Source organism: Triticum dicoccoides, chromosome 1B (assembly GCF_002162155.2).
Source record: "Triticum dicoccoides isolate Atlit2015 ecotype Zavitan chromosome 1B, WEW_v2.0, whole genome shotgun sequence".
Taxonomy (NCBI): domain Eukaryota; kingdom Viridiplantae; phylum Streptophyta; class Magnoliopsida; order Poales; family Poaceae; genus Triticum; species Triticum dicoccoides.
This window is the reverse complement of record NC_041381.1, coordinates 561,624,919-561,637,062: the sequence shown is the minus strand read 5'-3', so window position 1 is coordinate 561,637,062 and position 12,144 is coordinate 561,624,919.

Here is a 12,144-nt window from a genome sequence, read left to right as displayed (position 1 = left end):
ATCTAAGCTGTCGTTTCTTAAAATTTTGGGGCTACGACGCTTATGTGAAAAATTTTAGCCTGATAAGATCGAACCCAAAGCGGATAAATGCATCTTCATAGGACACCCAAAACAGTTGGGTATACCTCCTATTTCAGATCTGGAAGCAAAAGTGATTGTTTCTAGAAAGGGTCCTTTCTCGAGGAAAAGTTTCTCTCGAAAGAATTGAGTGGGAGGATGGTGGAGACTTGATGAGGTTATTGAACCGTCACTTCAACCAGTGTGTAGCAGGGCACAGGAAGTTGTTCCTGTTGTGCCTACACCAATTGAAGTGGAAGCTGATGATAGTGATCATGAAACTTCAGATCAAGTCACTACCAAACCTCGTAGGTCGACAAGGATGCGTACTACTTCAGAGTGGTATGTAATCCTGTCTTGGAGGTCATGTTGCTAGACAACAATGAACCTACGAGCTATGGAGAAGCGATGGTGGGCCCAAATTTCGACAAATGGCTCAAGGCCATAAAATCCGAGAGAGGATCCATGTATGTAAAGAAAGTGTAGACTTCGGAAGAACTACTTAATGGTCGTATGGCTATTGGATACAGATGGATTTTAAAAGTAAAACAAACAATGATGGTAAGTGTCACCATTAAGAAAGCTCGACTTGTCGCTAAGATGTTCTCCGATAAGTTCAAGGAGTTGACTATGATGAGATTTTCTCACTCGTAGCGATGCTAAGAATCTGTTGAAATTATATTAGTAGTTACTGTATTATTTATGAAATCTTGCAGATAGGATGTCAAAACATTGTTTCCTTGAAGTTTTTATTGAGGAAAGGTTGTATGTGATACAACCAGAAGGTTTTGTCAATCCTAAAAGATGCTAACAAGTATGCAAAACTCCAGCAATCCTTCTAAGGACTGGAGTAAGCATCTCGTAGTTGGAATATACGCTTTGATGAGATGATCAAAGATTTTGGGTTTATACAAAGTTTATGAGAAACTTGTATTTCCAAAGAAGTGAGTGGGAGCACTATAGAATTTCTGATGAGCATATGTTGTTGACATATTGTTGATCGGAAATGACGTAGAATTTCTGGAAAGCATATAGGGTTGTTTGGAAGGTGTTTTTCAATGAAAAACTTGGATTGAGCTACTTGAACATTGAGCATCAAGATCTATAAGGATAGATAAAAAACGCTTAATAGTATTTTCAAATGAATACATACCGTGACAAGATTTTGAAGGAGTTAAAAATAGATCGGCAAAGAAGGAGTTATTGGTTGTGTTATAAGGTGTGAGTATTGAGTAAGACTCAAGACCTGACCACGGCAGAGGAGAGAGAAAGGACGAAGGTCGTCCCCTGTGCTGTACAGTATGCTATGATGTGTACTGCACCTGAAGTGTGCCTTGCCATGAGTCAGTCAAGGGGTACAAGAGTGATCCAGGAATGGATCACTAGACAACGGTCAAAGTTATCCTTAGTGGACTAAGGATTTTTTCTTGATTATGGAGGTGGTAAAAGAGTTTGTCGTAAGGGTTACGTCGATGCAAACTTTGACACTAATCTGGATGAGCCTAAAGAGTAAACTGGATTCATATAATAGAGCAGTTATTTGGAATAGTTCCAAATAGCGCGTGGTAGCTGCATCTACAAGATGAGTAGAGATTTGCAAAGCACACACGGATCTGAAGGGTTTAGACCCGTTGACTGATAACATCTCTCACAAGCAAGATATGATCAAACCCCATGGGTGTTGGATTCATTACAATCACATAGTGATGTGAACTAGATTATTGACTCTAGTGCAAGTGGGAGACTGTTGGAAATATGCCCTAGAGGCAATAATAAAAATGGTTATTATTATATTTCCTTGTTCATGGTAATTGTCTATTGTTCATGCTATAATTGTATTAACTGGAAACCGTAATACATGTGTGAATACATAGGCCACAACATGTCCCTAGTGAGCCTCTAGTTGACTAGCTCGTTGATCAATAGATGGCTATGGTTTCCTGACCATGGACATTGGATGTCATTGATAATGGGATCACATCATTAGGAGAATGATGTGATGGACAAGACCCAATCCTAAGCATAGCACAAGATTGTGTAGTTCGTTTGCTAAAAGCTTTTCTAATGTCAAGTGTCATTTCCTTAGACCATGAGATTGTGCAACTCCCGGATACCGTAGGAATGCTTTGGGTGTACCAAACGTCACAACGTAACTGGGTGGCTATAAAGGTACACTACAGGTATCTCCGAAAGTGTCTGTTGGGTTGGGACGAATCGAGACTGGGATTTGTCACTCCGTATGACGGAGAGGTATCTCTGGGTCCACTCGGTAGTGCATCATCATAATGAGCTCAATGTGACTAAGTAGTTAGTCGCGGGATCATGCATTACAGAACGAGTAAAGTGACTTGCCGGTAACGAGATTGAACGAGGTATTGGGATACCGACGATCGAATCTCGGGCAAGTAACATACCAATTGACAAAGGGAATTATATACGGGATTGATTGAATCCCCAACATCGTGGTTCATCTGATGAGACCATCATGGAACATGTGGGAGCCAACATGGGTATCTAGATCCCGATGTTGGTTATTGGCTAGAGAGTTGTCTCGGTCATATCTGCATGATTCCCGAACCCGTAGGGTCTACACACTTAAGGTTCGGTGACGCTAGAGTTGTTATGGGAATTAGTGTGCAGTTACCGAATGTTGTTCGGAGTCCTGGATGAGATCCCAGACGTCACGAGGAGTTTCGGAATGGCCCAGAGGTAAATATTTATATATGGGAAGTCCTATTTTGACCACCTGCATGGGGGGCCCACATGAACGTCGGTAGTGGGGCCAAGGCCCCACTGTTGGGGAACGTTGCAGAAAATAAAAAATTTCCTACGTTTCACCAAGATCAATCTATGAGTTCATCTAGCAACGAGAGAGAGGAGTGCATCTACATACCCTTGTAGATCGCGAGCGGAAGCGTTCAAGAGAACGGGGGTGAGGGAGTCGTACTTGTCGTGATCCAAATCACCGATGATCCTAGTGCTGAACAGACAACACCTCCACTTTCAACACACGTACGGTTGGGGAAGACGTCTCCTCCTTCTTGATCCAGAAAGGGAGAAGGAGAGTTTGATGGAGATCCAGCAGCACGACGGCATGGTGGTGGATGCAGCAGCGATCTCGGCAGGGCTTCGCCAAGCTTCTACGAGAGGGAGAGGTGTAGCAGAGGGAGAGGGAGGCGCCAATAGCATGGGTGCGGCTTCCCTCCCTCCCCCCTCTTTATATAGGGCCCCTAGGGGGGCGCCGGCCCTAGGAGATGCAATCTCCAAGGGGGGCGACGGCCAGGGGGGAAACTTGCCCGCCAAGCCAGGTGGAGGCGCCCCACCCCTAGGGTTTCCAACCCTAGGCGCAGGGGGGCCCAAGGGGGGGCACACCAGCCTACCAGGGGCTGGTTCCCCTCCCACTTCAGCCCATGGGGCCCTCCGGGATAGGTGGCCCCACCCGGTGGACCCCCGGGACCCTTCCGGTGGTCCCGGTACAATACCGGTGACCCCCGAAACTTTCCCGATGGCCGAAACCTGACTTCCTATATATAATTCTTTACCTCCGGACCATTCTGGAACTCCTCATGACGTCCGGGATCTCATACGGGACTCCGAACAACTTTCGGGTTACTGCATACTCATATCTCTACAACCCTAGCGTCACTGAACCTTAAGTGTGTAGACCCTACGGGTTCGGGAGACACGCAGACATGACCGAGACGACTCTCCGGTCAATAATCAAGAGCGGGATCTGGATACCCATGTTGGCTCCCACATGCTCCTCGATGATCTCATCGGATGAACCAAGATGTCGAGGATTCGAGTAACCCCGTATACAATTCCCTTTGTCAATCGGTATGTTACTTGCCCGAGATTCGATCGTCGGTATCCCAATACCTCGTTCAATCTTGTTACCGGCAAGTCACTTTACTTGTACCGTAATGCATGATCCCGTGACCAAACACTTGGTCACTTTGAGCTCATTATGATGATGCATTACCGAGTGGTCCCTGAGATACCTCTCTGTCATACGGAGTGACAAATCCCAGTCTCGATCCGTGTCAACCCAACAAATACTTTCGGGGATACCCGTAGCATACCTTTATAGTCACCCAGTTACGTTGTGATGTTTGGTACACCCAAATCTCTCCTACGGTATCCGAGACTTACACGTTCTCATGGTCTAAGGAAACGATACTTGACATTGGAAAAGCTCTAGCAAACGAACTACACGATCTTGTGCTATGCTTAGGATTGGGTCTTGTCCATCACATCATTCTCCTAATGATGTGATCCCATTATCATCGACATCCAATGTCCATAATCAGGAAACCATGACTATCTGTTGATCAACGAGCTAGTCAACTAGAGGCTCACTAGGAACATGTTGTGGTCTATGTATTCACACATGTATTACGATTTCCGGATAACACAATTATAGCATGAATAACAGACAATCATCATGAACAAGGAAATATAATAATAATCTTTTATTATTGCCTCTAGGGCATATTTCCAACAGTCTTCCACTTGCACTAGAGTCAATAATCTAGTTACATTGTGATGAATCGAACACCCATAGAGTTTTGGTGTTGATCATGTTTTGCTCGCGGAAGAGGTTTAGTTAACGGATCTGCGACATTCTGATCCGTATGCACTTTGCAAATATCTATGTCTCCATCTTGAACATTTTCACGGATGGAATTGAAACGACGCTTGATGTGCCTGGTCTTCTTGTGAAACCTGGGCTCCTTGGCAAGGGCAATAGCTCCAGTGTTGTCACAGAAGAGAGTGATCGGCCCCGACGCATTGGGTATGACTCCTAGGTCGGTGATGAACTCCTTCATCCATATTGCTTCATGCGCTGCCTCCGAGGCTGCCATGTACTCCGCTTCACATGTAGATCCCGCCACGACGCTCTGCTTGCAACTGCACCAGCTTACTGCCCCACCATTCAACATATACACGTACCCGGTTTGTGACTTAGAGTCATCCAGATCTGTGTCGAAGCTAGCGTCGATGTAACCCTTTACGACGAGCTCTTCGTCACCTCCATAAACGAGAAACATATCCTTAGTCCTCTTCAGGTACTTCAGGATATTCTTGACCGCTGTCCAGTGGTCCTTGTCGGGATTACTTTGGTACTTTCCTACCAAACTTACGGCAAGGCTTACATCAGGTCTGGTACACAGCATGGCATACATAATAGACCCTATGGCTGAGGCATAGGGGATGACACTCATCTCTTCTATATCTTCTGCCGTGGTCGGGCATTGAGCTAAGCTCAATCTCACACCTTGCAATATAGGCAAGAACCCTTTCTTGGACTGATCCATATTGAAATTCTTCAATATCTTATCAAGGTATGTGCTTTGTGAAAGACCTATGAGGCATCTCGATCTATCCCTATAGATCTTGATGCCTAATATGTAAGCAGCTTCTCCAAGGTCCTTCATTGAAAACACTTGTTCAAGTAGGCCTTAATGCTGTCCAAAAGTTCTATATCGTTTCCCATCAAAAGTATGTCATCTACATATAATATGAGAAATGCTACAGAGCTCCCACTCACTTTCTTGTAAACGCAGGCTTCTCCATAAGTCTGCATAAACCCAAACGCTTTATTCATCTAATCAAAGCGAATGTTCCAACTCCGAGATGCTTGCACCAGCCCATAGATGGATCGCTGGAGCTTGCATACCTTGTTAGCATTCTCGAGATCGACAAAACCTTCCGGCTGCATCATATACAGTTCTTCCTTAAGATAGCCGTTAAGGAATGCCGTTTTGACGTCCATTTGCCATATCTCATAATCATAGTATGCGGCAATTGCTAACATGATTCGGACGGACTTCAGCTTCACTACGGGAGAGAAAGTCTCATCGTAGTCAACCCCTTGAACTTGTCAATAACCCTTAGCAACAAGTCGAGCTTTATAGATGGTAACATTAACATCCGCGTCCGTCTTCTTCTTAAAGATCCATTTGTTTTCTATCGCTCACCGATCATCGGGCAAGTCTGTCAAAGTCCATACTTTGTTTTCATACATGGATCCTATCTCGGATTGCATGGCTTCAAGCCATTTGTTGGAATCTGGGCCCGCCATCGCTTCTTCATAGTTTGAAGGTTCACCGTGGTCTAACAACATGATTTCCAGGACAAGGTTGCCATACCACTCTGGTGTGGAACGTGTCCTTGTGGACCTACGAAGTTCAGTAGCAACTTGATCCAAAGTACCTTGATCATCATCATTAATTTCCTCTCCAGTCGGTGTAGGCACCACAGGAACATTTTCCTGAGCTGCACTACTTTCCGGTTCAAGAGGTAGTACTTCATCGAGTTCTACTTTCCTCCCACTTACTCCTTTCGAGAGAAACTCTTTCTCCAGAAAGGATCCGTTCTTGGCAACAAAGATCTTGCCTTCGGATCTAAGGTAGAAGGTATACCCAATGGTTTCCTTAGGGTATCCTATGAAGACGTATTTTTCCGACTTGGGTTCGAGCTTTTCAGGTTGAAGTTTCTTGACATAAGCATCGCATCCCAAAACTTTTAGAAACGACAGCTTAGGTTTCTTCCCAAACCATAATTCATACGGTGTCGTCTCAATGGATTTAGACGGTGCCCTATTTAAAGTGAATGTAGCTGTCTCTAGAGCGTATCCCCAAAATGATAACGGTAAATCGGTAAGAGACATCATAGATCGCACCATATCCAATAGAGTGTGATTACGACGTTTGGACACACCGTTACACTGAGGTATTCCAGGCGGCGTGAGTTGTGAAATGATTCCACATTTCCTTAAGTGTGTACCAAATTCGTGACTTAAATATTCTCCTCCACGATGTGATTGTAAGAACTTTATTTTTTGGTCACGTTGATTCTCTACCTCATTCTGAAATTCCTTGAACTTTTCAAAGGTCTCAGACTTGTGTTTCATCAAGTAGACATACCCATATCTACTTAAGTGATCAGTGAGAGTGAGAACATAACGATATCCTCCGCGAGCCTCAACGCTCATTGGACCGCACACATCAGTATGTATGATTTCCAATAAGTTGGTTGTGTTGGGGAACGTAGTAATTTCAAAAATTTCCTACGCACACGCAAGATCATGGTGATGGCATAGCAATGAGAGGGGAGAGTGTTATCCACGTACCCTCGTAGACCGTAAGCGGAAGCGTTATGACAACGCGGTTGATGTAGTCGTACGTCTTCACGATCCGACCAATCCAAGCACCGAACGTACGGCACCTCCGAGTTCAGCACACGTTCAACTCGATGACGATCCCTGGGCTCCGATCCAGCAAAGCTTCAGGGATGAGTTCCGTCGGCATGACGGCGTGGTGACGATGATGATGTTCTATTGGCGCAGGGCTTCGCCTAAACTCCGCGATGATATGACCGAGGTGGAATATGGTGGAGGGGGGCACCGCACACGACTAAGGAACGATCCGTAGATCAACTTGTGTGTCCTGGGGTGCCCCCCTGCCCCCGTATATAAAGGAGGGAGGGGGGAGGCCGGCCGGCCCTTGTGGGCGCGCCAAGGAGGAGTCCTCCTCCTAGTAGGAGTAGGACTCCCCCTTTCCTACTCCTACTAGGAGGGGGAAGGAAGGGGAAGAGGGGGGAAGGAAAGAGGGGGGCGCCGCCCCCCCTTCGTAGTCCAATTAGGACCAGAGGGAGAGGGGGCGCGCGGCCCACCCTGGCCGCCCCTCTCTCTTTCCACCAAGGCCCATGTGGCCCATTATCTCTCCCCGGGGGGTTCCGGTAACCCTCCCGCACTCCGGTTTTCTCCGACAACGTCTGGAACACTTCTGGTGTCCGAATATAGTCGTCCAATATATCAATCTTTATGTCTCGACCATTTCGAGACTCCTCGTCATGTCCGTGATCACATCCGGGACTCCGAACAAACTTCGGTACATCAAAACTTATAAACTCATAATAAAACTGTCATCGTAACGTTAAGCGTGTGGACCCTACGGGTTTGAGAACTATGTAGACATGACCTAGAACTATTCTCGGTCAATAACCAATAGCGGAACCTGGATGCCCATATTGGTTCCTACATATTCTACGAAGATCTTTATCGGTCAAACCGCATAACAACATACGTTGTTCCCTTTGTCATCGGTATGTTACTTGCCTGAGATTCGATCGTCGGTATCCAATACCTAGTTCAATCTCGTTATCGGCAAGTCTCTTTACTCGTTACATAATGCATCATCCCTAACTCATTAGTCACATTGCTTGCAAGGCTTATAGTGATGTGCATTACCGAGAGGGCCCAGAGATACCTCTCCGACAATCGGAGTGACAAAACCTAATCTTGAAATACGCCAACCCAACATGTACCTTTGGAGACACCTGTAGTACTCCTTTATAATCACCCAGTTACGTCGTGACGTTTGGTAACACCCAAAGTGTTCCTCCGATAAACGGGAGTTGCATAATCTCATAGTTACAGGAACATGTATAAGTCATGAAGAAAGCAATATCAACATACTAAACGATCAAGTGCTAGGCTAACAGAATGGGTCATGTCAATCACATCATTATCCTAATGATGTGATCCCGTTAATCAAATGACAACTCATGTCTATGGCTAGGAAACTTAACCATTTTTGATTCAACGAGCTAGTCAAGTAGAGGCATACTAGTGACACTATGTTTGTCTATGTATTCACACATGTATTATGTTTCCGGTTAATACAATTCTAGCATGAATAATAAACATTTATCATGATATAAGGAAATAAATAATAAATTTATTATTGCATCTAGGGCATATTTCCTTCAGTCTCCCACTTGCACTAGAGTCAATAATCTAGTTCACATCGCCATGTGATTTAACACCAATATTCACATCTGTATGTGATTAATACCCAATAGTTCACATCGTCATGTGACCAACACCCGAAGGGTTTACTAGAGTCAATAGTCTAGCTCACATTGCTATGTGATTAACACCCAAATAGTACAAAGGTATGATCATGTTTTGTTCGTGAGAGAAATTTAGTCAACGGGTCTGTCACATACAAAGCCGTATGTATTTTGCAAATATTCTATGTCTTCAATGCTCGGCATGGAGCTACTCTAGCTGATTGCTCCCACTTTCAATATGTATCCATATTGAGACCTAGAGTCATCTGGATCAGTGTAAAAGTTTGCACCGATGTAACTTTTACAACGAACTCTTTTATCACCTCCATAATCGAGAAACATCTCCTTAGTTCTCACTAAGGATATTCTTGACCGCTGTCCAGTGATCTACTATTAGATGAAAATTGTATTCCTTTGTGAAACTCAGAACAAGGTATACAATAGGTCTGGTTCATAGCATAGCACACTTTATAGAACCTATGACTGAGGCATAGGGAATGACTTTTCATTCTCTTTCTATTTTCTGCCATGGTCGGGTCTTGAGTCTTACTCAACTTCATACCTTTGCATCACAGGCAAGAACTCCTTCTTTCACTGTTCCATTTTGAACTATTTCAAAAATTTATCAAGGTATGTACTCATTGAAAAATCTTATCAAGCGTCTTGATCTATCTATATAGATCTTGATGCTTAATGTGTAAGCAGCTTCACCGAGGTCTTGCTTTGAAAAACTCTTATTCAAGTATCCTTTCATGCTATCCAGAATTTCCATATCATTTCCAATTAACAATATGTCATCCACATATAATATTAGAAATGCTACAGAGCTCCCACTCACTTTCTTGTAAATACAGGCTTCTCAAAAAGTCTGTATAAAACCATATGCTTTGATAAACTCATCAAAGCGTATATTCCAACTCCGAGATGCTTGCACCAGTTCATTGATGGATCGCTGGAGCTTGCACATTTTGTTAACACCTTTCGGATCGACAAAACCTTCTGGTTGTATCATATACAACTCTCCTTTAAGAAATCCATTAAGGAATGCAGTTTTGACATCCATTAGCCAGATTTCATAAAATGTGGCAATTGCTAACATGATTCAGATAGACTTAAGCTTCGATACGAGTGAGAAAATCTCATCGTATTCAACACCTTGAACTTGTTGAAAACCTTTTGCAACAAGTCGAGCTTAGTAGATAGTAACACTACTATCAGTGTCCGTCTTCCTCTTGAAGATCCACTTATTTAACATGGCTTGCTGATCATCGAGCAAGTCAATCAAAGTCCACACTTTGTTCTCATATATGGATCCCATCTCAGATTTCATGGCCTCAAGCCATTTTGCGGAATATGGGCTCACCATCGCTTCTTCATAGTTCGTAGGTTCGTCATGGTCTAGTAACATAACTTCCAGAACAGGATTACCGTACCACTCTGGTGCGGATCTTACTCTGGAAGACCTACGAGGTTCTGTAGTAACTTAATCTGAAGTTTCATGATCATCATCATTAACTTCCTCACTAATTGGTGTAGTAGTCACAGGAACAGATTTCTGTGATGAACTACTTTCCAATTTGGGAGAAGGTACAAATTACCTTATCAAGCTCTACTTTCCTCCCACTCACTTCTTTCGAGAGAAACTTCTTCTCTAGAAAGGATCCATCTTAGCAACGAATATCTTGCCTTCGGATCTGTGATAGAAGGTGTACCCAACAATTTCCTTTGGGTATTCTATGAAGACGCACTTCTCCGATTTGGGTTCGAGCTTATCAGATTGAAACTTTTTCATATAAGCATCGCAACTCCAAACTTTAAGAAACGACAGCTTAGGTTTACTGCTAAACCACGGTGTCGTCTCAACGGATTTAGATGGTGCCCTATTAAATGTGAATGCAGCTGTCTCTAATGCATAACCCCAAAATGATAGTGGTAAACCGATAAGAGACATCATAGATCGCACCATATCTAGTAAAGTACGATTACGACGTTCGGATACACCGTTACGCTGTGGTGTTCCAGGTGGCATGAGTTTGTGAAACTATTCCACATTGTTTTAATTGAAGATCAAACTCGTAACTCAAATATTTGTCTCCGCGATCAAATTGCAGAAACTTTATTTTCTTGTTATGATGATTCTCCACTTCACTCTGAAATTATTTGAACCTTTCAAATGTTTCAGACTTGTGCTTCATTAAGTAGATATACTCATATCTGCTCAAATCATCTTGTGAAGGTCAGAAAATAACGATACTTGCCACGAGCATCAACACTCATTGGATCGCATACATCGGTATGTATTATTTCCAATAAGTCAGTAGCTCGTTCCATTGTTCCGGAGAACGGAGTTTTAGTCATCTTGCCCAAAAGGCAGGGTTCGCAAGCATCAAATGATTCATAACCAAGTGATTCCGAAAATCCATCTTTATGGAGTTTCTTCATGTGCTTTACACCGATATGACCCAAACGACAGTGCCACAAATAAGTTACATTATCATTATTAACTTTGCATCTTTTGGCATCAATATTATGAATATGTGTATCACTACGATCGAGATCCAACAAACTATTTTCATTGGGTGTGTAACCATCGAAGGTCTTATTCATGTAAACAGAATAACAATTATTCTTAAACTTCAAATGAATAACCATATCGCAATAAACATGATCAAATCATATTCATGCTCAACGCAAATGCCAAATAACATTTATTTAGGTTTAACACTAATCCCGAAAGTATAGGGAGTGTGCGATGATGATCATATCAATCTTGGAACTACTTCCAACACTCATCGTCACTTCCCCTTCAACTAGTCTTTGTTTATTCTGTAACTCCTGTTTCGAGTTACTAATCTTAGTAACCGAACAAGTATCAAATACTCAGGGGCTACTATAAACACTAGTAAGGTACACATCAATAACCTGTATATCAAATATACCCTTGTTTACTTCGCCATCCTTCTTATCCACCAAATATTCAGGGCATTTCCGCTTCCAGTGACCATTTCCTTTGCAGTGTAAGCACTCAGTTTCAGGCTTTGGTCCAGCTGTGGGCTTCTTCGCGGGAGTGACAACTTGCTTGTCATTCTACTTGAAGTTCCCTTTCTATCCCTTTGCCCTTTTCTTGAAACTAGTGGTCTTGTCAATCATCAACACTTGATGCTCTTTCTTGATTTCTACCTTCGTCGATTTCAACATCACGAAGAGCTCGGGAATCGTTTTCGTCAT